This window comes from Coloeus monedula (assembly GCF_965178545.1).
Source record: "Coloeus monedula genome assembly, chromosome: 4".
Lineage (NCBI taxonomy): Eukaryota > Metazoa > Chordata > Aves > Passeriformes > Corvidae > Coloeus > Coloeus monedula.
In genome coordinates, this window is record NC_138784.1 from 18,277,986 (window position 1) to 18,304,871 (window position 26,886).

Sequence of the window (26,886 nt, forward strand, 5' to 3'; positions counted from 1 at the left end):
TTAAGAAGGCTATGTCTGCTGGAAACTCAATTAGGACTAATCAGTTTTATCCTACAAAGCTCAGAAAGAAGTTTCCTTACACTGTCAATGGTAGGACCTGGACACATAATTTAAATCTCTTACATTATTTGGAAGAGGTTTAATCTTTCTATTTCCTTAGTATTTTGTTTTGTCACATCTCATCTGGCAGCTCACAGATAAACAGTTAAGGAATCAAAAATTATTTTCACTTCATGTAAACCCTCCTACTTCCTAACATCTTGCTCTGCAGCAAAGGTAACAGCAAGAGTGTAAGGTATGGAATCACAGAATCACAGAATAGTTTTGGTTGGAAGGAACCTTAAAGGTCCCCCAGTTCCAACCCCCTGCCATGGGCAGGGACACCTCCCACTAGACCAGGTTGCTCAGAGCCCCATCCAGCCTGGCCTTGGACAGTTCCAGGGAGGGAGCAGCCACAGCTTCTGTGGGCAACCTGTGCCAGGGCCTCACCACCCTCATGATAAAGAATTCTCACTAATAACTAATCTAAACCCACTCTCTGTCAGTTTGAAGCCATTCCCCCTTGTCCTGTCACCCTATGCATGTATGGTATGGGACAGACTGTGGCAAAGTTGACAAATTCCATGCCTACAGTGTCAGTGTTAATATCACTCACTTCTGTAAATATGATATATTTGGCCTGAATTTCTTTTGAGTTATAACATGAAAAAAAATATTAATAGTAAGTGATTTGAAGAAGCCAGACTGACCTCTATTTCAAACTCAGAGTAGCTGAAAAATGCACTGAATTGTCATTGATGCAATTTTAATGGAGTTTTTTCTGGAGTTACTTCTAATTAACCTGATAATAATATTTGCTGTCTCTTGTCCATTCTAGAAAAGGTGCAAACCAGTCAAAAACTATTGTCTCCTATGGAAACCTATATGTCTTATAAAGTCATGGTTTAAAAATAGAGCTTCTGTAATGCTTATGAGATTCTGTGAGCAGTTCTAGTTGTAACAGCACCCAGAGTAATCAGGGTTCACACAAATGTCTTGATGCAAAAAGCAGCCTAAAAAAACATTGTGGAGGATACATCAGCCCTGAAACACTTTATACCATATAGAAAGTAAATTATACCTTCAGCTGAAATTAGGAATGTATAAAACAGTGTCCAAATTTGAAACATCTCCTTTGCTGTAAGAGCAGCAGCTTTTCATTCATATATTTAGCTTCACAGTAGCAGCACCCAGTTGTATCAGTGAGGGGTCAGTGCTCTGTTCTACAAAAACAAGGGAGATCTTATGATGTAAGATGTGAATGCCATAGCAGCCAGGAAGAGAGAAAAGGGGGGTTTTGTGCAAATCACATGTTATCTTTACATGATACACCGAGTCTTTGTTGGCCAGATCTATAAGCTTTCTGGTAGAAAGTCTGGATTTAAACAGAGATTACATTAAACTCCTCATTCCTTAATATGAGGAAAGAGGGGAAGTGGCCTGTGTTTCCATGTCATCCTGTCAGCCTTGTTTAGACTGCTATAGGGGCATGAGAACAGAACAAAGTTATTGGGATAAGGATGAGGGTCTCAGCTTTGATTGTTAGAAAGCCAGGACTTCATTACTGACTGTAGTCCTTCATTTAAGGGTAGTCCCTTGCCAAAGGCATGAAGTAGAAAACAAGCAGAAAACTCTGCAGGGAGAAGTATATCCCTAAACCTGAGGGTTTTCCTGGGTAACAACAGAAATAATTCAACATAAACAATTTTATTAGTAAGTATTTTCAACCAGTTCCTCACACATCTTCTGCTCACCCTTGGACTATTCACAAGGGACAAATTAAGCCTGCATGAGGAACAAACAGCTCAGAGATCTGGATGAAGAACAGAACCAGGAACCTCTCCCAGTGTAGTCCCTGCAACCATCTCCCATCTTAATTAATCGAACTCAACTGTGTTTTCTTACATTCATGAAGAGACTAACATCCATTAGTTTCACTTTCTGCTTTAATTGCATCACAGGATCACTGCCTTGGAAACTGTAGGGCATTACCATAAGTACAGTGAGTGACAAAAGCAGCTTTAGGCTCATACATCAGCACTCAAGAGTAGGATTTAGGTCAAAGTCACATCCCAGTTTAGCTTAGGAAAGATGAATGTCCCCAGTGGAGTGACTGATTTTTGAAACCAGGCAAAGGAGCCCCCAAATCACAGTGCAAGTTTGTGAGCCCTGTGGTTATGGAAAGCAGTCACAGAGCAAGAATTGCACCCTTCTTGTTTCTCCTGCCTCTCTCAGTTCTGCTGCCTTTCAAGGTCTGAGATACACTGCTGTGCTTTGGGATTCATCATCACCCACTCTTTGCATTTAACATCTTCTTTACTTTAGTCCAGTTGATCTCCATAGTACCAGAGAAAGGATTGTGGGCAGTACATTTTGTGTGATTTATAAAAATATTTCTCTCATGCAATTGTTATTTATTTTTTGAACTGTTAACATCCACTTTTACCATTAGAGGGCTGTATTGTTTGTTACTTCTCTATCTGTTGTCTATGGCATCCTTGTTTATATCTGTCAAAAACGACCTGTAATAACAGCCATGACACAAACAAGTTCTTGCCTTCCACCCAGTAAGTGGCATGGATCTTGTTTGCTCTCATATCAGGAGTCAAATAGAAAGAGGTAAATTAGTAAGTGTTCCCTAAAATTACTCAGCTAACCTTAGAGTTCTTTTCTACTACTGCTGATCACTGGAGAGACAATTGACCTCCTTTCTTAAAGGGAAGCAGATAGAGCAGATTTTTATGGTGATATCTGAGAGGGAGGTCTCAGAGAGAAAATCTGTCCTCACTGAAGTCAGAGTGAAATATGCCACTGAATTGGGTTCAGGATTTCTCTTGCTTCTGTCTAGCACATTAAAAGTCATCAAGGAGAGCTCCTACCAATGACTGAGGAGGCTCAGATGAACCTTTGCATGCAATCACATCTGTCTCTAAATTCCCAATTTAGGATTCATTACAGCTTCCTCTGTTACATTTTAAATACTGGCCACCAGTGTCAGCTACAGTCACAGGTTGAATGGGGAAGGGGAATTGCAGCAGTTTGTTCTTTCTATCAAGATCAAGTCATACTTTCTCCTTAGGAGCTCTTTGGTCCAAGAAGGCCTGCAAAGAATTCATGCAGAAAGATAGATATGTTTTTTTATAAATTATGATCTGGGTTTTTTTGCAAGCCAGAAGTGGTCAGGCTAATTTCATCAGAGTTTTTTCATGGCAGTGGCTGTACCCTGTTTACTGACCATTAGGAAGTACAGATGCTTAAACATTGTGATTGAGTTAGCCCAGTGGAGTTAGCAGAGATGTTCACTAGTTAGGTGAAACAGACAGCACTCTCCAAAGTTACCCAAGTAATGCAGTCCCAAATCCAACTCTGTACAACACCTGGTTGTATCAAAAGACAAAATTATTTGATATTTTCCATTATAGAGAACTCACTGGGTTTTCTTTTATGACTTACCTCATGCATCCAGATTAGAAAATGTCAAACCATTAACTGACTGTTCTTTGAGCACTCAGTATCACAACAGCACTCTACTGTATCACTGGGCTTCAGGGGACGTTTTCAAAGACACAAATGACATGCAGACATTGACTTTCATTATCTGCACCAGAAATTGTTTCAGAGGTTAGGGACATTAGGGGCTCTGATGTTATAGGTCAGGAGAATATACAGGGCACACAGAGGAAAGATTATCATAATTTGTCATGAATAAAGCTGTATTCTCAATTCAGCAAATCTTTTAAAGACATGATTGTGTCTCTTGAAATTCAATAAGGCATTTTAGGAGAACATGGTAGCCATGGAGAGAGAGAGAGGGAGAGAGAGAAACTTAAGAAAAACTTGAATTTCAAATCCTGATATTACAAATAAAAATAAAATTTAAAAAATACAGAATGTTTTATAGGACCAGTGGGACAGTTTGGTTTTAAAAATTTGGCTCTGGTGGTTTTATGCTGCAGCCAAGGGCCCTAACACACCTCTGCCCCTGACATTTGAGCTGAGAAAGTAACTGTGTATAAAAATGGTATAGTACGTGTATGGATTTCCACTAAAGGCTTTGAGAAAATGGCAGAAAGACACAAAGTTTCCTGTTGTTTTTTCTGCTTCCTAATATTAGATTATGCAACAAGAAAAAGAGCTTGCAGAAAAAGAGAAGAAAATTTGATTTCCTGGCATGTAGACTACAACATGTCTACCACGAGCCATGGTATTTATTTTTACACAAAATAGCCACAGAAAGCCATGGGTGAGGACAACAGCCAAATAAACAAACAAACAAAAATAAAATCAAGGAACATTCTCTTTATTTTTTGCCTAAATACAGATTTATATTTTTGGTTTGTTTTTGACTGACAGAATATCAACATATGGATTAACTCCCTCTTGTCATTATTGCAGGAATGTTACTGTGTCCTTTTAACACTTGTTGTGTCACAACATTACAGACTGTTTTAGAGAAAATGTTCATGAACAGTTGATGGCAAAATTCCGCCAGGATTCACACACAGAAATTAATGCTGATTAGTTGTGACAAAAGCCCCAACAGCAATATTTCTAAACTGCTATGAGAATTGCATGAATAATTTAAAAATAAAAATCATGAATACTGGCATAATCAGTAAAATACTGGTAAAATTCTTCTAATAATTGCATCTACTTTTATTTGTTTACATTATCCTATGGCCTTCATCTTTGAATTTTAGTCACAGTTTAGGATCCCAGTGTATCAAATGCTGTAGGTTTGGTGCTGTGAACATATAAATCTGTTTTCTCTTCAGAGAAACTAGAATTAAACTTTATGACAAAACAGATGGACAGAAACAGATGAGAGGAGTAAAGGAAAATAATGAGGCAACATTTGTAGGCGTGCTTGGCTTCTGATCTCAGAATATACTCAAATCCCAGCAGTCCCCGCTTTTGTAAGCACCTCATCAAAGAAGAATGGTGGTTAAGTGGTTTTAGAAGGAATAACCAGAGTTCTAGGGAAGGCTGCAAGAAATAAAATAGGTGAAGGTGCCACTGGATGCCTGGATGCATGCAGTTCAGAATTTAACATGGGTGTGATGAAAGCTGGCCTCACAGACCACCTGCAGGAGGGAAATGACAACCTGATACTGCAATATGACCCGAAGAGCTTGGAAAATTAAAAAAAGTACTTTCTTTGACACAGCACAGAAGGTGAGAGCGATTGCAGAGCGTGAAAGTCAAAGTGATGGACTAGGAAAATGACCTTAGCAGCAGCCTGCTACATGCACACTGGCAGCACAAAAGTGCCTTTGACAGGAAGAGACAACATGATGCCACAGCAACTGAATTGTGAGATGGCAAAGCTGTAGGAATTTAAAGGGACAATGAAACTCCATCTTTGCAGTGCTCTGCAAGCTCCCACCACCACCACTGAAAAAGAATCTGCCACATTTAAAAATAGATCTTACATGTCAATGTTGAAAAGCACTCTAAATTAAAGATCAAACCTAGATTACAAGCCCAAGAGATAGATCGCTTGCATCTGTAACGATGGAGAAAAGGGATGTCTCACAGGTGAAGGACAAAGATGCATTTGTGAGGAAAAACATGCCAGGAAGAACTTCTCTGTAGTGAAAGCCTTAAAAAGGGAAGATAAAAAGAGTGCAAGGAAGACAAGCTACACAGTGAGGTCATTGGAACAATTAAAGGAATTGGGCAAAAGGCAGTCAAGAAACATCTGCTTTTAACAGGTAAATGTTTTAGAATAGGAAGACTAAAGCAATGCAAAAGGCTCCCCTTTGATCAGGTTCCTCTTGGGAGGCTGAGTGGACTATTTATGGAATAAGTAAAATGCTGGCTGCAGTGGGAAGAGTCTCAAAGACATTGACAAGGTGATTGATGGTTGGGGCGAGAAAATCTGCTAAATGTGAGGTGAATTGTTAACTGGAGAAGAAAGATAGAAAAGGTGTAGTAAATGTTGTGTGGCATTTATTCCACAAGTGCCCTAAGTCCAGAAAGAAGACCAAGGGGAAAAGGCAATGGGGATGAACCAGGGTTTGATTCCAGCACAAGCTAAAATGGGGCAGGAGAGAAAATATTTATGCATGAGAGAAAGAAAAATCTTGACAACTAATTATGTTAACAGAGAAAGGAAAATTAAAGGGAAATCAGGAAGAGGAGTGAATCAATAGAAAGCTAAACTGTAAAGAGTGGAAGGAAAAATGGGTGAGGGCAGGTCAGTAGGTGCCTCCAGGACCTTAGGTGAGCTACTTGCCAAAGATTGTTAGTAAAAAGTACTTAAACAGAAATATACTGCAGTGATTGCCAAAAACAAATGTCAAGAGGTCTCTGCAGCCCAACACCTTTGAGAGTCCTTATGACCAAGACTCTTTGTGACAGGACAGTAGGTAAACATTACAGAGTGTATTCTTGCCTACAGGATAAGAGAAGGACTCAGCATGATGTGAAAGCCATGAGTCCAGAACTGCTGCAAAGTTCAAAAGTTAAGTTTAGAAAAGCACTGAAAAATCCAGCAACAAGCCAGTAGTAGGAGAGAGCACTGGGGAATGGAAGAAAAAGTTACATTTTAAAAACACAACTCTGTCCTGTTCTACTGCAGTTCACAGAGGAAAGGAATATTTTAATATTAAATATCTAATCTAGGCTGTATTAGCAAGTGTTTGTCATCTTAGTGTTTCTGGATCCCACATCCATTGCTCAAGAGTCTATATTTGGAAGGAAATGTGACTCACAATTTATTAATGGCAACTGTGGTGGGTACAAAGTGACTCAAAAGGGAGAAGACAGGGGAAAACAGTGGTGCTCGAGTTCCTTGAGGTGAGAATGTGTTTTCCTGTGTGTAATGACAGGCTCTCACCTGTTGTATGTGGAATGTGGTGACAATCTGTGTTTTCAGAAGTGAGCTGCATGTCTTCTCAAACCCCACCAAGTTTGGCCACTATCCTTCACTGCCTGGGCATTTTCAGAACCAATAAATGTCCAAGGTTATTTCAAATTATTCTCATATTTTTTTTCCATAGGTACTTGGCTTTTTTCAGAGTCACTTTCCATTAGTGTTCACTGTCCCTTCCTCCCTTCTAGTCCTGTGTGGTATATTGAACATCATTTTCTTGAGGCGTCATATGGAATTTGTGCAGAGCTCATAAACGCTGGAAGGGAGAGGGGAAAAAAAGAGCAAAAAAAGGGTTAAAAGATTTCAGTCTAACTGGAAATACTTCACAAATAGACATTTTATCACAAGATTCCTTAGACTGCACTTATAATGCCTAAATAACAAATTTCTGGGCATATCCAAAGACAAAGAGCAGGAGACATTGGTACTTATTTCTGAGTTATTTTTTTCAGACATTTGTCTGAGATTCCAGTGGCCTCTGTATCTCTGAGGTTGTTTTTCATCACTGGGAAAATCTCATTCTCAATACCAGCATCTATTCTGCAGAATTTTTTCACAGTCTGTCACCTTGGAAGGCTCTGTCTTCCCTGACTTTAGCCATGCACAGTGAAATGTTCACTCTTTAAATTGGTTTTCTAGAGTCCTTGTACAGTTTCTAGAAATAGAAAGAGGCCCCTACCACGGCACAGAAATTGCACCCAGGATCTTCCAGAGTATTAAACTACTTTTGCATATTTAGCTTGATAAAAGGATACCAGAAGTTTCGCTCCAGGACTTGTGCAATCTGCAGACTACCGAAGAGTAGAACAACGAGAGCAAAATGCCACAAAAAGAGCAGAGATAGGTTTGGGGCTTATTTTTTATTGTAGTAATTGGAAGCATTTTATGAAAGCAGGAAATTACTATTAACTACATTCTAGAGTTATCCCAATTAAACAAATAACAATCATTTTTGAAACAAAAAAATTAATTTTAGTGTTGCAGTCTTCCTAGAGATTGATCTGCAAGTGGCTGCATAAACACTCACAAAAGTTTTCACAAAATAGCTTTTGTTTGACCCTTCTGCCAGTTCTATAGGAAGTAATTTGGTCTCTAATTTCTTATCATGAAAGTACAAAAAGTGATAGTTCACAGCCTTCATAATTATCATGCAAAGAAATTAATGAGTGTTTCGTAGTCACTTGTATTCTAAAATTGTAAGGACTACACAAAAGCAAACTTCTTTTAGTAGGTAATGGAAGATTTTCAGTGCAACCTGCTGTGCAAAAAATGTGAAAATCATACAAAAGAGATATTTGGACTTCTTTCAACACAAATCCAGAAAATAAAAGTCAATATTTACTAGGAGATAATTTGCTTACGATAAAAACTAGTTTATGATAAAAGATGTGCCCCCCAAGTTTGTGAACTTGAATTCAAGTTTTACTTTACACACAAAGAGTATGAAAACCCCTCTCAATTTACAGTCTAGTAGAGATGGTAAGAAGGGAATCAAGGCTCAGTTTTGTGTCTGAAGGGACCTTTAAGGCAGCACTAGAAGCACTATATGACCGTTCAGTACTGCTTTTTTCCAGCAATTTTCACCTCTTAATCAAAGACACAGCTCTACAATGTCACTAGAAGGAGAAAGAACCATCAGCGTGTGCTGATCCAGCAATCACCAGGCAGAAAGCAGAGAATGTGGACTGCAATGAGGATCCCAGGACATCTGGCATTCTGCAAGTTTTACCTGCAGGCCTAGAGATAAGGACTGGAAATGCAAAGTTAGGGTTTGGAAGTCTGCAGTCACATGGCTCCTTGGAGGATTGGGAACCCAGCAGGTGCTGGTGGGATGCATGGCTCCAAAAGCGACATTTGTATATTTGTTATCTGGACATCCCCATCCCCTGTCCCAGTGCCAAGTTTGCAGCTATGCCAGGAGTGACTCTGCAGTCCCTGGTAGCAGTGAGCATTCCGAAATTTTGTAAATCAGATCGATGCTTAAATATAGTTGGCAAAGTCAAAACTGAAGCTGCAGGCTCCAATGCCTGTTGTGCAGAGACACAGGCAGGGAAAATGCTCAGCACTGAAGAAATATTCATATTTCAGCCTGTGGTGACTCCACTATGGAGCCACTGTGCCAGACTGAGCAGTCCCAATCACTGGAGCACAAATCCTGGGGAGGAAGGGAAGTGGAGATGTCACCAGGGAACAACTGCAGAGAGAGGTTCGGAGGAAGGACAAAAAGAAGATATTAATACATCTTAAATACCTAATTAGATATTTTTGAAGCACATCAGTAACAATAGGTCAAGGAGAAAGAGTGTAAAGCTTCTGCGAGGTGTCAGAGGGAATTTATTGATGGAAGGAGACATTGCCAAAATGTTAAATGTCTAGACTTGCATTTCTAAGGAAAGAGTGAGAGGCAGATTTTTATTCTTTTAAGAAAAATGAAAATCAAGTGAATTCAAACATCTTGGAATGCAGAACTAACTGAAACTAGCAAAATAAAAAACCCCTATGAAATCTGAGACTAGAGAACACAAATCCATGACATAAAATAGGGAAAAGCCAGCTGGATGTGAATGGAAAAAACACAGTAGGGAACAAAAACTATGGATTAAATATGCAAAACTGATGTTTAGTGCACAGGAGAATCAGTTTCAGCAATAATAAAATGTTTTAAGAGAAGGACTGTAAACAGGAGGGGGTTTTGAGAGCCAGCACTAATTTAATTTATAATTAAATATCTTTCCAAGGATCTAACATATGACCGACCTGCATAGATAAAGAGCTTGAGGCTTAAACCATACCTTGAAACAGCAAGTTTATAGCCAGTAAGGATATTCTCATCTACAGCAGGAAATAAAAAGTTTCTCATTTAAATTCTAAAGTTTCATTTACAGTCTCTGCAAGAAGTTCTGTAAATGACCTTTTAAATACTTTTAATTAAAACCCAAGAACTTTTTTTTTTCTTTTTAACATATAAATTGTTTTAAAATGCAACCAGCTCTTCTAATTTGAGATACAGTATAGTTTTCTATGTATTACATGCAATTTAATCCAAAGGTTGAATTCTGCACTTCTGGATTGAGGAAGCTATTTGGCTGGTAGACTGGACTCTTAGTTAAGTAAGATGTGCTATCTTTCCTTTTTTTACCCTTTACAAAGTGATAGGAGATGAAATGTTAATGGGAAAGCTCTTTTTTACCTTCAGAAGAGACAGAGGGCAGCCATTTACCATCTTTTGAGGGGCATCTGTTTATTTCTCTCTGTCCCTTAGAACACCACAAACCATCCAAGAAATGGGAAAGGTCAGGTCCATATTGATTATGTTGTATGCTGAGGACAATTTGAACGTAATGCTTTCTGATGGGCTGTGCTGAAAGCAGTGGTTCTGTGGAGATAAATGCCCACTGTATTCGTTTCATGTTGCTTTCCCCCTTTCCACTTCAAGCTGTTTCTGGCTGCAGAAGTGACATAGATCTCTATCCATTACTAACTTGAAAATCTGATCTAAAGCTCTGTGAACCTGCAGGCAGTGCTCAGTAAATTGGTATTAAAACCCATATGAAGAACTGCATAATCCTTTAAAGAACATTTCATTTGCCAGTGACCTTTTCAGCATTGGAACTAGTTGCTTGTTTGGCAATGATTTTTGCTAGAATAATCCTCAATACTTGCATGCACCCTTTATCTAGCATGAACCCTGAATTTTTTTCCACAGACCTGTCATATTATGCCATGGTTCTCCAGGTAGGTGGCTTTAATACAACCAAAATCATCCAGGCATATTGGATATATTGCTAGTAAACCAAGAACAGCTGACTGTAGCTGCAGCTGATGATACACTACCAGCAGTGTGCAGTGACCATAAAATTATTTATTTATGAAGCTGTTCCAGAAGCAATCTATTGGGCAGCAGCTTTAAACCCTCAAAATTGCAGAGTCCCATCGATATTTAAACCTGGCTTTAAAAGATCAACAAGTCTGGCTGAGTGTGAGAAACACTGGCTTTTGCCAGGATATTTTCAATGCTTTACATGTGATTTTGCAGTTGTTTGGTTTTTGGTTTTTTTTTTCTCCTAGCCACATCAAGTAAGCAGTCAGAGGAAATTAAGGCAGCACTAGGGTAAGCAGTGATGCTGAGATACATGGCAGCTTGCTCTCATCCTCCACTGATGGTTCCTCACCTCTCTTACCAGGAGTAAAAAGCTGATTAAAATAATTGCTGACTTTTTCTTCCCCCCCACCTGAGATGCTACAACAACAGCAAGGAATACTTTATTCCTTCTGAAATTGTCTGAAGGTCTCTGGCTGTGGTGCTGTCATTGCCAGAGATTTCAGAATGAATCAAAACCCCATTTCAAGTTCAGATCAAGATCTTTCTTTTTACATGAACCTTTAAGTGATACCAGAAGATAAAGCTAAAGGGGGAAAAAATGGAGTCCAGACACACTTCAACTTTGCTTTTCAAATTCGAGATCTTTATGACTGAAATTACTGACACACTGAAATGCCTTTACATAGCGAGAAAGACCCAGGAACACAGAGTGTTTCAGAGGTTATTATGAAATACAGCAGATATCATATTGCAGTTATAGTAACAAAGTTAGTAATTAAAAATATACAGGAATATTTGTTATGTACCTTTCTAGTAGCCAAAAAAGAGAACTAGTCTGCTCATTCTCTCAGACATGCTATGGCATAGACACCCATTGTCAACAACTGTGAATAAATCTGTAAAACTGCATTCCAAGTGTGGAAGTACAATTTCTCTTGATAAAATCTTCTTCTAGGAAATTTTATCAAGAGGTTGCCCTCAGCAGAGAGTTTGGGAAGGAAATTATTTTCGTGGCTGTTATTAGTCTAATATGAATCTTTTGAGCTGAAGGTTGACATGGAAGTTCTTCATCCTCAGAATCAAAAGAATACTTAATACAAAGCTTTCAGATTTAAGAGGGTTTTGCTGACATCTTATTAATTCTTTCACTACCTTTTTCTTGGAAAGTCAAGAATATTCTCTCCTAATGGGAAGATAACGTGAGTTGTGAAGAACAAGAGGTGAACCAGGAGAAGGCACTTATGAAATATAATTTGAGAGTGGCTACCAGGTCACTTTGCTCCATCAGCCTCTCATTTAGATTAAAGTCAATTGAATGAATAACAACTAGTCCATAGGTAGCGTGTACAGCACTAAATCCACTGATTTCTCTCAGGCCATGTTATATCCATGTTGAAAAAAATCTGGAAAATTCAAGTATTTATGAAGTCCTTCATCAAAGACTTCAGCTCAGTTCTAAGAAATGTACTTGGAGTGTTCATACAAGAACCAATAAACTGTGATGATGAACTTAAATACTGCTATTGTCATTAGACTGTGAAACCACGTTATACTGTTACCAGAACTTCATTTAATTTTTCTGCAGTCATTTAGTAACATTCAATTTGTTTGTAAGATTGTTGGTCGTTTTTCTGTTTTACAACCGTACTTTCTTCTCCCTTGAGAATTAGATTGGGATTCACTTCAGAAAAATCCCTTTCTCCCTATCAAAGGATCAATCGGTATTAGTACTTTTTTGCCATGTCAAAACTGTACTCCACAGAAATTATGAATTCAATGCCAGTGATTTAAAAGTCTCTGAAGTGCAACTGGATTTTCTGTAGAAGTGCCTCCCATATACCTGAAGAGCATATCAGAGTCAGGTGAAATAACGTCCTGACACGTGGCAGTCAATGTTGGTGAGTGCTGTAATGTTATTTGTACAAGTCCCATACCTGGAAGCTCTTTCTGTGGGAAATCCACAATGATGTCCATTCCTTATGGCAGTAAGTCAAAATATTTTGGTTTTTTAAATTTATTATTATTAATATCTTATTTTTATGTAGAGGGGTCAAGGGACCTTCCCATCTGGTGGAGCAGTAGGCCGCAGCAATATTGCAGCCCCTAAAGCTTTGAGAGCAAGCAGGAAAAATTGCTGAACACTGTTGTTGCTATTAGACAATTATTATGTTATTATCAATGTGATAAAGATGTCTTGTTTTCATTTAGCAATAAAAACAATTTGTATCATGGAAATGGTAGTGCAAGCAGGAAACTGAACGTGCAGAATAATGGGAATAATAGGATTTGGTCATTGATTTTTACATGAAATAACAGAGGAGGGGAAGATTGGGGGATTAAAAAAACAGAACCAAACAAACCAGCAACAGTATTTTAGCAAAGCAGCAAGTGAACTGGAAAATACATAAAGTAGGAGAACTCATTTTCATAACAGGAGCAAAAGCAGACAAAAATAAAAGGAAGTGAATCCACTCCAATATAAAAGACTGCTGTTTGACTACAGCTGATCTGTACTTCAATGCAGCAACAGAACCTCTGCTGTAACACTAAACAATAAAAAACAACATTGGAGACAAGTAAGTCACTTAGAAAATTAGTTCTCACCCATTCTAAAGTGTTTTGCACTCTTCTTGGAATTCATTATGTGCAGTGTTACTCCTTCACAAGATAAAACCCATTTATTTCCGTGTTTATGAAACGTTCTTTTAATTTATTCTATTGCTCTGTTACCAGCTTTATATTTTCTTATGCCTGGAAGATTTCCTTTCCTCATTGATCTCTTTTTGTTACCTCTTTCACTCAGTGTTCCTTTTTTTTTCCAGTTAAATAGAGCAATAAGATTTACCAGGAAACAGAGGCGAAGTAGCCTTGGGGTTATAATTCCATATATCTCTTACTGGAACTACAGGGGACAAGACAAAATGTTTTCTGCCAGAATCCAGTGTTTTCCGTAGTTGGTCTCATTCAGTTCTGACTTCAGGACTTGATCTTGAAATAAGGTAGCTCAACAAATCTGGAAACTAGGTTGTTTTAATATCTGCTGTCTCTGGCGTGCCAGCACAGTGCACAGAGATGGAAAAAGAAACTTTTAGCAGCATTTATTCATCTTGTACTTGAACACCTGCAAACCTAATATTTATTTTCTTCCTTTTTATAGTTCAATGGCTTCACAGTTCTTTTCCCATCCATTTTTACTGCAGTCGTTCAATCAGCCATTTTCATCTATATTATCTTGTGATAGTTTCCAATGTTTTTGGTGTTATTTACTTCACAAGCTGCTGACAATCAGTTTCTGCCAGATGTTCTTGGAATCAAAGCAGAAAGATGAGCTGAGACTGCAGCAGACAGCTGGGACAAACACTGTCTGGGATTTTTTGCGTGTATTTTTTATTTTGTATATGTGAATATATCTATTCAAAACCATAGTCTGACAACATGTGATGAAGAACAATGGGCTAATCAACCAAGCAGGACGTGAAAGACTAAGTATTTACTTCATAATTTTGAAACTCATCACCAATACATGCTGTGAACAAGCTGCTGTAAGGTTTTGTGAGCTTTACTGTTCATGCTTGTTCTGTATGAGATTCCTACAGTCTGCACTACTAAATCTCCGAGGTCAGAGTCCTCTTACCAAGAAAAGTGAGACCAGAGTTATGATTCTTCTGCATTTGCCACTTCATCAGACCACTGAAAGGTCTGGACATGGCAAATTTTACATGCTATGACAATTTTCCATTTTTAAATCACATGTGATTTTACAGTACTAATGAGGGTACTGATGGAGGGAGAAAAATCAGAAAGAACAGTACAATCACAAAATAAAATACAATGGTTTGGGTTGGAATAAACCTTTAAGATCAAATAGTTCCAACTCCCCCACCAAGGACAGGGACACCTTTCACTAGACCAGGTTGCTCAAAGTCCCATCCAGGGGAGGGGCATCCACACCTTCTCTGGGCAACCTGCTCCAGTGCCTCATCATCCTCACAGTGAAAGATTTCTTCCTAATAATTAATATAAACCTTCCATCTTTCATTTTAAAGCCATTCTTCCTTGTCCTGTCACTACACTCCTTCATCAAGAGTACATCCCCCTCTTTCCTGCACGCCCCCTTTAGGCTAAGGTCTCCCTGGAAACCTCTCTTCTCCAGGCTGAGCAACTCCAATTCTCACAGCCTGCCCTTAATATGAAGAAATGGAAAAGACACAAACCTTTAAACTGTAGAGAGACAGTAAACTGCAGGTGCAGCATCTTCTATGATGCCAAGTTGTACTCATTACTATTCAGCTCAGTGGTGTTCATTAGTATCTGCTCACCACAAAGGGGTCAATATAGAAATACTCAGTTTCTCAGCTACAAGAGATTTGGTTAAACAGCTACAGCTGAGCTAAAGCTTGAAATTCTTCAGACTCCAAGATACCTTTTAAAATTCTGGGGTATAGCTCTGGGAGATGCATTCATTGAGAACAGCAAGCCATCAAATGGTGAGCACAAAAGACCTCCAGTGACGTTTACTTGTTAGGTTCCTGTTGGGGTCATTCAAACTAACAGCTGAAATGTGAGGCTGTGAAATGGCAAATTCTAGTGAAACAGAAGCCCAAGACAAGTGAAAAGTTTTAAAATTGCATTATTTGCTGTTTATGAGGTTCTTCTTACAGGAAAGAGTTTAAAAATATATTCCACAGAGCATCAGGAACCTTTTGCATTGTGTTCTGAAGGAATGTTGCTATTAAAAAATAAGGTTTTTGGAAAGACTATTGTTATTTTGTATTTAAGACATTGGAATTATAATCAAGATAAAAGAAAATAATCAGTATCTCTTACTTATTGTCTCAGAACTGTAAGGGCCATCTGCTTAGTAATAAGGCAAACATTTGTGAACCAGAACAGGAAGGTATTGCAGGTTTTGTCCAACCATGTCAAAATTAAATGATAATGCCACCTCAGGAATTACTGGAATGGTCTTTAAATTGAGGTGATCACTCACAAGGAGGAGGTAAAGGCAAGCACTGGGAACTCCTTTTCTTTGTTTTTTTTTGCCACGTACCCTCTCTTGTCATGTAACTTTGAGTTTCCTACTGTTTTACCTCAATTAAATGAGTCCTACTGTTCATAACTGCAAGTATTTATTTGTAAATTATTTATTGTTACTGACTGAGTGTAAACAACAACATGAGAACTTCAACAAGTTTTACTGCAAAGTTATAGGCTATGGAAACATTTAGAAAGGTGTGTCATTTGTTAACTAAATTGTTGGTGGAAAACACAGTTTTAAAGAGATCATCCAATCCAACAATGAGCAAGACCAAAGTTGTATCAAGCATGGCTTGAGAAGATGTCTGGGCACATGCCTGGAGTTTCATATGTTTCAAGTTAGAATGATTTCTATTCATGTATTTACAGTGCCTTTTTAATATTTTAGCTCAGGAGGAGGAAAACATCAAACCATTCAGAATTATTATCCTCACAATGCAAACTAAATGTCAAGAAAGGTCTGTGATCAAAGCAAATGAATTTCTATTGTATTCCTGCTCTTCCTGCTTTGCTAAGTGAATTTTCTGCTTATAAAAGGTAACACATTGACTGCCCTGTGAACAGAGGTCTTCTATTGATCTTCTAAACAAATCTGACAGTGTGAGATGTTGTCTCACTGATACATACCACCTTTCTGCGTGGAGGGATCAGACAGAAATTCCGCTGCAGTTCCTGGTTTATCTGCACAGGCACTGGCTCATCCCAGAGCCACTGTGGGTGCTGATCAGTGTCTGGCAGGAGGACAGATGAGACTCTGCTTTAATCTCACCACACGCTGCTGTTCTGCACCAAGGCCTGAACCACTCAAGAGAAATGGGACTAATATGTATGTGGTTATAATTGTATGTGTACATAGATCTGCTCATTACTTTGTGTCTGGGCATTCATTTTCTCTTAGCCTTGCTTTTAAAAGTCAGGAACCATGAAACTTGAACAAATTCACCTTCACAGAAAAACCCCACCACATTTTCAGGGTAAAAGAGGCTGTGAAGCCTCTAAATTACCTCAAAAAGTAGCCTGAAGATGAAAACTCTCACATGAACATTTGGAGCACAAACACAGTTGAATTCACAGCAGATTTCCCTGATTTATTTTGATTTTATTGGATAAATATTTTTTTCTAGCGAGCGTTGTGGAATTTGTGTTTTATCTGTACAATAAAGCTGCAGAGATACAAACTTTTATTCCTTTTTAAATGGAAGATGAGTTCTCAGGAATAAGCTGGTATTCTCCTTGAAGCTTGTTAAGGCTGTGCACCATTCAAACTGCCAAGAATTTGAGACAGTCTTTATAATTATGATTTTCTAGATTTATCCTACTGAGAAATACCAGGACAAAATCCAGGGTCATTTGTCAAAACAAGACTTAATCTTGCTTCCTTCCACACTACCTACAAGGGGAAAAGTCATTTAAGCTGAGAAATGAGCCGAAAAAGAGAGATGTTTTGCAAGGGAACCGACAGAGTTCCTCAATTTAAAAAAAAAAAAAAAAAATCAGTTTACCATTGTTGTGACAAAAACCATCTTTTTTGAATTGTACGAAGCCAAAATTGGGTTTATAATTAAATTTAGTTGTTGCATCCTCTAAATTTATTTTGTGTATTAGTAACCTTTATACTTCGAGTTGAGGAAAAGTGCTCAGTTTATGTAGGTTGCAGCAAGGGCTCAAAATTAGTCTTCTGCAAACTGCTGTTCCCTGACAGCCCTGTCCTGCTCTTAACCAGGCACCTCTGTTCCTACCATTGTATCCTTCTCAAGAAGGAGTCCAATTACAGAATAAAATTACAGGCTGAAGCAAAATTGAATTTAGTTGCTATGCACACGGTTCATTCTGCTAAACTGTTGTGAACTGCTCCTCCCCTGCTTTGGTGGAAAAAGTTACTTTGAAGGAGAAAGAGTGATTTTCACCAAACCACAAGACACACAGGACAGCTTGATGTTGAGTGTCCCTATAGAGTAAGAGAACTAAACAAAAATCTGCAGCCTCCTGTACTGCTACAAAAAAACAAAGATCTCTAGTTTTTTCTCCTTGATTTAGCATTTAATACCAAGCAACTCTTGCACCAAAGCAAAGCCCCATAGGACCTGATCAGTTGTGATGAATAAACATTAGACACTAATGGCTTTTAACTGCCTGGTTGGCATCAGAAGCATCAATCCCAGAGTTTATCAGAAATGCTTTCTGCAAGGTTCTGGCCTTTCTGGTATTTCCATGATGCTAATTGCCATCATTAGCAAGTTGCTTCCTTACCAGAGATGCTTATAAAGGACGAGTTTGTGGGATTGGTTTCTGGGTGATAAGTGTGCCATCTGCTTTCCTTTTACAGCCCTCAGTCAGATAGATTCATCAGTGCCAGTTTAAAAGAAGTGCCAGAGGGGAGGGAGGAGAGGGTTCTTTTCCAGATGTTAACCAATATTTTATGAGAGATGAAAGGCCAGAGAAATAGATGGTAATTAGAAAATTGTTGCCCTTTCACTTTTCTTTTTGGTTACATTTCTAAAGAATGTCTTTGTCTGTGTTTGAACACATCAGAGAAATAGTTGTGACTCGCTGTGCTTCTCCTTTCAGTCCCATTTCCTTTATACTCTTATAATTTATTTTCTCTGCAATCCCCCAGCTAATCTGAGCCACAGGGACAGTGGTTTCAGAGGGTTTCCCATTTCTTATCATCTCCCTCCTCAGGTGGCTGCAGGAAGGAGCAACTGATAAACAGACTTTCATCTCCTTGGCTGTGGTCTGAGTATGGATGAGTAGGGGAGAGGAGGGAGCAATGTTGCTTCTAAGCAGTCCCATGCAACCCAGAGTAATATTTGAGAGGTCACACCAGACAAACAGAACCTCAAACCACAGAGCAGATGAAATTTTAATCTGAAATTCTCCATAGGACTCAGGATTAGCTGAAACAAAATGTCAGGCCCCTATGAAATCTGTGAGTCCCTGCAGGTACGAAAGGCCCAGAGTGGGGATTGAGCTTCACTCCTGAAAACAAGGAATGTTAAGCACCATGCACACAAAATCTTCTGAACACCACGGGAAGGGCAGTCCAAAACTGCTTTTCAGCTTTGTGGTGAATTACTCTGCTTATCAGGAGAGGCTGTTTTTTAATGGGAAATATTGATGCTCCAGAACACGAAGGAGAAAGTTCAGGTTTATAAGTGTATTGTTGAATATTAGTCACTAAACTTAGGTGACCAACAGTAAAATGTCATGAGTGGGAGGGTTTTCTTATCCTTCACTTCCAACCCCTGCTGAGCAGTGAGGTGAGTAGAGAATATTGTCTATGAAATCTGTATTCCTGGTGAATAAATTAGGGAGCAAGTGTGGATTCAGACTCAAATTTCAGAACTGTTTTATTGTCATTTAACTGAATATATGCAGAGTGACATTGCCCTTGTTGCAAAGTTCACATCTGAGCTCTGCAGCTTAGAGACCTGAATTAAAATGTTCCTGACTTTGAAAGTTGATTCAAGTGCCCGCTTAAGTCATGGGCCTGAGGGTTCCCCATACCCTAGGGTGGGAGGGAGCCCCATTAGTCCCTTCCCCTAGATGGGAAGGCAAATGAGGAGCGGCTGAGGTCACTTGAGGTCACTCCTGGAGAAGAGGAGACTGAGGGGAGACCCCATTGCAGTTACACCTTCCTCATGAGGGGAAGAGGAGGGGCAGACACTGATCTCTGGTGACCAGAGGGAATGGTGTGAAGCTGTGTCAGGGGAGGTTTAGGTTGGATATAAGGAAAAGGTTTTTCATACAGAGAGTGGAACAACCATCTCATGGCCATGTCATCCCGAGGCTGCCTCCAGTGAATGGTGCAGTGTAACACGTGCCCATTCACAGTAATGAACTCACTGCTTCTTGCTGAGCATGGTGGAGAAACAGTCCTTGCACTCGGTTTTCTGCAAGAGCAGAATGTCATGAGGACATGAAGACACTGTAATTTGAGAGATCTGAATTGGTGAAGCCCTGTTAAAATTTTATAATGTTGAGTGTGTCTTTTCCAAGAACAAAAACATTGTGGAGACTGTACATGGGATGCAAGTTGCATAAATGTATGTGGGAAGAGGAGCAATTGTGCTTCCTTGTACAAAAAAAAACCCAAACAAAAGGAAAAAAGGTTGTTTTATTAATTATTATGAATGGTTATGTGACTCCTTCCCACAGAAAAGTCACACCTTTTGGAAGAGTTGGGTGTAATCTTTAGCTCTCTATTAAAGGTGAATTAGTTTTAAAAGACCTAATTGTTATTAAATGGTTGCCCTAGCAACACCAAGAGGGTTACCATAGTAGCCTTTTTTATCCAAATTGGAATATAGCCACTCTAAGGGTTCACAGGGCTGGGGATTTTAAAACCAAAGTAGAAAACATAAACGTCTTCCTTCACAGAATGAGCCACTGCCATTGCATAAAGTCAAAGTTAGGTCAGACCCTGAGGTACTTGGTGGTCTTATTCACACTGTAAGAGGTCTTGTTTCCCCTTCTCTGAAAGTTTGGGGAAGGAAATTAATAAAGATTAAACTGGATGATACCTGTGTAGTTCAAAATCTTGTCACACTTGCTGGAAGTAAGAAAGATTCCTGAGCTAGTTCTTTTTCCCTGGGGCAATGTACCAATCACACAGCTCTCTCTGTCCCTGCATTATCAGTGACACTGGGCCTGAGAAGGGAACCTCCCCTATTTCTTTGCCTTGTGATAAAACTTTTTCATCAGTAAATTATTTAGACACAGCTTGAAAGCATTCATACGGAGCTCCAGAAACTTCTCTGAATCAAGAAAGCATGGAATATTTTTCACAGCATCACTGTGAGGCCAGTGAGCAAGTTCATCATTGGCAAGAGAGGACTAAATCACTGGCAATAAACATTGGGCCTAGTAGGTCACAAATCCCCGATGGATCTAAGTGTTGTCTGTTTCTGTCACTGTATTTTATTCGTGTCTCTTTCTCTGTTCTTCTTCAGATGCAGTGCATGAATATTTTTGCCATTGTTCATGTTGCAGCGACTTAGAAAACACAGCTAAACTATTTCCTAATCTCACCGTTGTTGAATCAGATTTTAAAACAATTCCTAAACATTTAATGTTTTCCATAAAGTCATGGTACCCAACTCAAAGGGCCATGCAAGAATAAACATTTCTTTGAAAAGGTGAAATGGATTGCTAGTCCAACAGGTTGTAGTGAAAAGCTTAAAAAGCTTAAAAAGCTCTTTAGAACCTTATTGGGTGCTCAACCCTTTTTCTCTCACTACATGTCCCCTCAAGAATATTAAATGAATCCCAAATGCAATTGAAGTAACCCCAATAAGCCTCAGACAACTTTCATGCTTCCAGAAAGGCTGCATCACTTTGTAAGTCAATATAGGAAAGCTGGAATTCTTATTTTCATTCCAATATCATAAAGTTAGCATCACAATATTAACTTCAAAATTAATCTCCATTTTCACATAAAGTTTCTCATAAAAGTCACTTCTGAATGATGTTTTCTTAATGAGTCTCACTAGCAAAATAATAAAATTAACCATGGAGCACAAACTTTATGACTCTTATTACCAAGGTTTTGCTTCAAATGACATTTCTCTGAGACTGCACTCATACATCCATCCTTTGTCTCTGTAATTGCACTGCAGAGCTGCTGGACAGCTGCCATGGAAGCTGGTGAAGTCTCCACAGCTCAGAGGGAAAGCAGCTTCTTCCCTCTGAAAATCCGGCTCCAGCTCCTCAGGCTTCCGTGGCTGCTGCCCAGGGGGTTTTGTGCTCCTTCAATGTCTTACCCGAGTGTGTAATGTCCTCAGGGGACCTGCTCTGCTGCTGTGACATGGGTGACCCTGTCACTTGCCAGGGGCAAATCTGCATGGTCAAGCAATATTCACACCTGCAAGTGCCTGTGGAACTCCTTTTTTCTAGGTGATGATTGCCTTGGTCAAAGCTGGAGGCCTCTGATGATGAATTCCCATGAGAAATGAGCTTCTCTTGGGATGGTTGTGAAGAAAATTATTTCCTCTTTATCTGGTGAGGCTATGCTAACAAAGCTAAAATGACATTAAAAAGATAAGTATAATATTTATGCAGGAGGTACTGTCTATTTAAATCTGATTAAATTAGAGACTAAGCAGAAAGTACCTAATCATAATTAATTAATGGAAAGGTTTGCCTTTAATATTTTAAACTGAATTTTAAACTGGCTGAGCAATTCAGGATGAAGCAATTACAGCTCATAGACCTTTTGTTCCCTGAAAAGAGCAGGAGATTCCTTTAAACCCTTTTCTAAGGGTTTTCTAAGAAAGACTAGCACATATCCACGTAATCAGTTCTCGGAAGAAAGGGATAAGTTGTATAGATGATTTTTGCACAAGAAATATTAGTCTGTTAATGAATCCAGTTTGCATTAGAAGGAGTTGCTATGAATTAGGACAGGAGTTAAACATTCCACATTTATGCCACTGACCTATTTCAAAGAGAACTCAATTTACTGTATATGATGTAAAGTGAATTGATTTCTTGAGAGACCTGTGGAATTGGAACACAGATGTATGATAGAAACATGAGATTACCCGTTGCTGCTTATCTTTTTCAGTTTGTTTGTGTTTGGGTTTTTAAATACGATTGATAATTTTTTTAGTGGTAGCGCATGTTTTATGAGGACTTCACAAGCCAGAGAAACTCACACTGGAGACAAAAATCCTCTGCTGCTCTGCTGCTGTTCTAGGCTAGTATTCTCTTCAGCAGCTGCATGCATAGCAAAGTTCTGTCCTCTGGGGAAAAAAAAATTCTTATTCACACCTCATCAGAATCAATGTAATTCCAAGAGACAACATTTAAAGTACCGAGGTGGAGTGGTGATTTTCTGCCACCTCCGTGCACTGCCGCTTCTGGGTTGCTCTGGTAGCTGGAGTTTCCATGTCTGTTTTTTCCTCTTTGTCCAGCCCCTCAGGCCTGTCTGACATTACTGCTGTGCCCATGAGCTCAGCACAGTGCTTCTGAAATGGTGTCAGGATCCTGAGCTGAGGCTGTGCCCCGCAGCACACCTCCTACTCTGGCACAAGCCCTGGAGCAGGCCTGGAGAGGCACTTCTGGGAGCTTATCTGCCACGCTGCCAGTGCTGCAGAGGTGACAGTCCTGAATAAATTATGGGGTTTGGAAGTCTCTGTGTGCTGCTTTGGCTTTTTTATGCATGCAGATAAGGCTGGGGTGCAGCTGAGAGCCTTGCTCAGTAAATCAGCCTGGAAGATGGGCACGGTCTCTAACTGGAGTAGCATGCAATGGAAACTGTTCACATGGGCAAACAGCAGGCACTCAGACATGCTGATCTACATCAGGAACAAAAGGAAATTGTCGAGGATCTCCTTTCTGTCAGTAAGTCTGTCCTAGAAATTCAGATGAAAAGTGAAAATGCTGTCAGAGAGATGGTTAGGCACTGCATTTTAAATAAAACTTGGGAAGAGTTCCTCTCAGCAGAAATATTTTCCCCGAGCTTTTGGAGGAAGATGAGAATTGTCCTTGCAGATTTGCAGGATACATCTACTGCTGCTGCTTTCTGCTCTCCACTTTGCTGCCACTCAGGGTCAACTGTTCAAAGCAGGACTCAAATATCCGAAGTCCCAAGCAGTGATTTCTAGAAAGAAGATTGAAAGGACAATGCAGTTGTTGTCTTTTCTTTTTTCATTCTGCTTGTGGACATTTTCTAATTTGTGTATTTAACCTTTTCTCTGGAGCTTGGATAGGTAAAAACAAATTTTACGTCAACAAAAGCTGGCTGTTTTGTGCAAAACTTTGGGTTCATTTTTAAACCAAACGAGGGTAAATTTTAAGAAAAGAAAATTATACTAATGGTGAAAATAAAAATTAAAAGGGTTTTTAAGAGTTGAATTTACCAACAAAGCATTCAAATGAATTAGAAATAAATATATCTATAAATCTAATAAATAAACTCCTCTGAATTTCAATTAAGGTGACAGAAAGAGGAAGAGCTCTTTTGTTTAACAACTATCAAAGTATTTCCTTTTAATATTAATTCAAATATTAATTTTCAATATTTCTTTTTTTTTTTTCCTTTGGAAATATTTGCCCAATGTATGAAAGATGGACTCTTTTTTCTTGAAACAATTTTCACACAGACCCCTCCCCCACACACATTAAAACACTTACTCAATAAATCAAAACATTTCAGTTAGAAGAAATTGTTCTGGGTTTACCCAACTTTTTTTCCTTTAATTGTTTTCTTCTATGCATAGTTCTGGCAGGTATTACTTAAAATAATAAGTTGCTGCTGTAGAAGACCAAGTCGTGATTTCAATTTTACACTCAGTCATTCAAAACTGATGTATTGTATTCACCATGATGTAATTGAAATAAAAAGTCAAAGCAGAACATTCATTAAGTTATCATTTTGTCTCATCTGATTCATTGATAAAAACCCCCAATTCTTTCCTATAGCTTGTTCTTCTAGGGGCCTTAACAAACATACAAGTTAATTAGCTTCAAGTATGATAAATGAAAGTAATAATGTTATGAAATTTTGTGAGGAATCATACCTTAAAAAGCTAAGGAATTAATTTCCTTTAATTACAAGAGAGATTAATAACTCTAAGTGAATGATCTTGGTAAACTCTTAAAAGAGGACAATCATTTGCCTAAATCAAGATCCAGTAAACTGATGAATACTTTAAAATTTTTTTTGTTCTAATACTTTGTTTCTTAGAAGTATTTGTGGCATTCTTTTTTCCATTATGTTTACTTTCACACTGGAATGATTGATATAAATTGTACTGAATTTTCTCTCCTTAAAATGATGCAAAATCCAACAGTGTAAACTTCAAAAAACTGTTAGGGAGGTAGGATAAAAATGTCATTAAACTCCACCTAAATTTAAGTTCTAACAATGGTTAAGGTGTTTGGTTGCTGTCAATCCTGAATGATTTCCTTGAGGCAGGGAAATTAAAAACAGTTTCATTTTTTTGTTGATAGACAGGATGAAAAATATAATTTGAGGACATGGAAAGTGTGCTGTTCTGTATCTTAGTGTCCTTTACAGTTATTGTCTATTTTAGAATAGATTTGAAGGAAAGAAAACTGCAAGCCATAGTCATTTCTATGTAGAAAATAATTTTAAAACAACAAAACAATTTTAGGTTAATTTAGGGTTTTTTCCAAAAGAAAGAACTTTTTGAAATTGAAATGGCCCTTTGGTTCACAAAGCTGTCTTCACTCCTGAAAATTAATGACTGTCCTTCTTAATGTCCCTGGGGAACCTTTGCCTTTTCAGATTATGTGTGAAAATATAAGTATATGCACACATATACATCTAATGTGAATTTGTCAGCTGGTTCTATTAAGGATGAAGCTCTTTTTACCAAAAGAATCTAAAAAATCCTCTTGAATGTTATGCTCTTTTAAATGCATGACATAATCCAAACTTGGAAATCCATGAAATCCTCATTTTCCATAATGACTTGACTTTTATCTCTTGTTTTTCTCTACCTGGTCTAGGAGGGCGTTTTTTAACCACAGTTTTCATCTCTGGTCTTTCAGAGGGTGACGCACAGAGCAACGCCTCCCTCCTGAACCTGCTTCCTTTTATTCAAAAGAAAATGCCAGCCTGTCCTGCTGGGGTGTTCATTCCCATCTGTCAGACATATAGGCAGGTGCCTGGGATTTGCTACCCCTGGGGATCAAGTGAAGTCATAATTAAGTGTGTCTGTCATTGCCTCAGGTGTCCTGTGCACCTTTCTGCCTTTCCAGTGGATTCATTCTGCTTTGGGCTTTTTTTGGTTGGTTGGTTTGGTTTGGTTGGTTGGTTGTTTATTGGGGGGGATTGTTTTGTTTTGGTTTTGGGGTTTTTTTTGGTTTTGTGGGGGGTTTTTTTGTTTGGGTTTTTGAGTTTGTTAGGGTTTTGGGGTTTTCTTTGTTTTGGGTTTTTGGGGCTTTTTTGGGTTTGTCTTTTGTTTTTTGGTTTGCTTTTAGTTTTTTGGGGGGTCTTGGGGGTTTTTTTCTGGGTTTGGGGTTTTTTTTTGTGATTTCTTTTGGTGGGGTATTTTTGTCTGTTTGTTTGGGTTTGTTTGTTTGTTTGTTTTTGTTTTAAAGGTATTTTTCTTAATAAACTCTGGAAAGCAACACTGGTATCCTTTCCCCTGAAATCCATAACCCACACTGGATTTCTTCACCTATCAGGATATAGGTCACATCTGGTTTGTTGGACATGGCCACGTGTCTTACTCGAGGCCAGCAAGGATGCAAAGCACCACAGCCTGGACAAGTGGTGTCCTCTTGGTCCTGCACACAGCATTCACACGAGAAAAACAATCACAGCTTCATGACTTCATCACCATTTCTGTCAGTCCTTGGGTGCAGCCCATCCCTTGGAGAGCTGCATCCAGCCTGCTACCATGCAGGATGGTAAAGCTCATACGGCCTGGAAGGAGCAGTGTCTCTTTTTCCTGAGGCAGAACACACAGGCTGGTGATGCTGGCCGTCTGGGGCTGTATCAAGGAATGGTCAGGCAAGGAAAGGTCCTTGATTCACAGTGTAAGTCACCCAGCCCAGCTCCACACACAGAAGGCCACTGATGCTCCAGGTGACCCTGTCCTCTTCTCTTTTATCCCACCCAGCACTGTGTTTTGTTTTTCCCTGTTCCTTTGCCCACACTGCACCTTTCTCACCACATGCCTTGATGTCCTTCAGCATCCCACATTTTTACATGTGTCCTGGGTTGCAGTGTATTCTATTACCATCCCCATCAGCCGTTGAAATCAGGTGGGGCAGTGTTTCCTTGCCTCCTCCCCCCAGACTGTCTTGCTGTTAATGGCCCATCATTGTCCTGCCGCATGACTCATAGATAACTCCCTCTGGACTATCATCTGTTAATGAGCCCAATCAACACCTGGCCTCATGACTCATTACCCCATTGTGAGATGCTCCACCCAGAGGGAGGAACCAAGCATCCCATCCTGGATATAAGCTGGGACTCTGACCACCAGAGATAGCCCTTCCCACTGGATTTCCAGAGGACAGGAGCTGCATAGCCACCATTGGACTTTCTGAGGAAGAGCAGACTCTTTTACTACAGGATCACTGCTTCAGAGGACTGCAGCCACCATTCTACCAGACTGCTACCACCACCCTG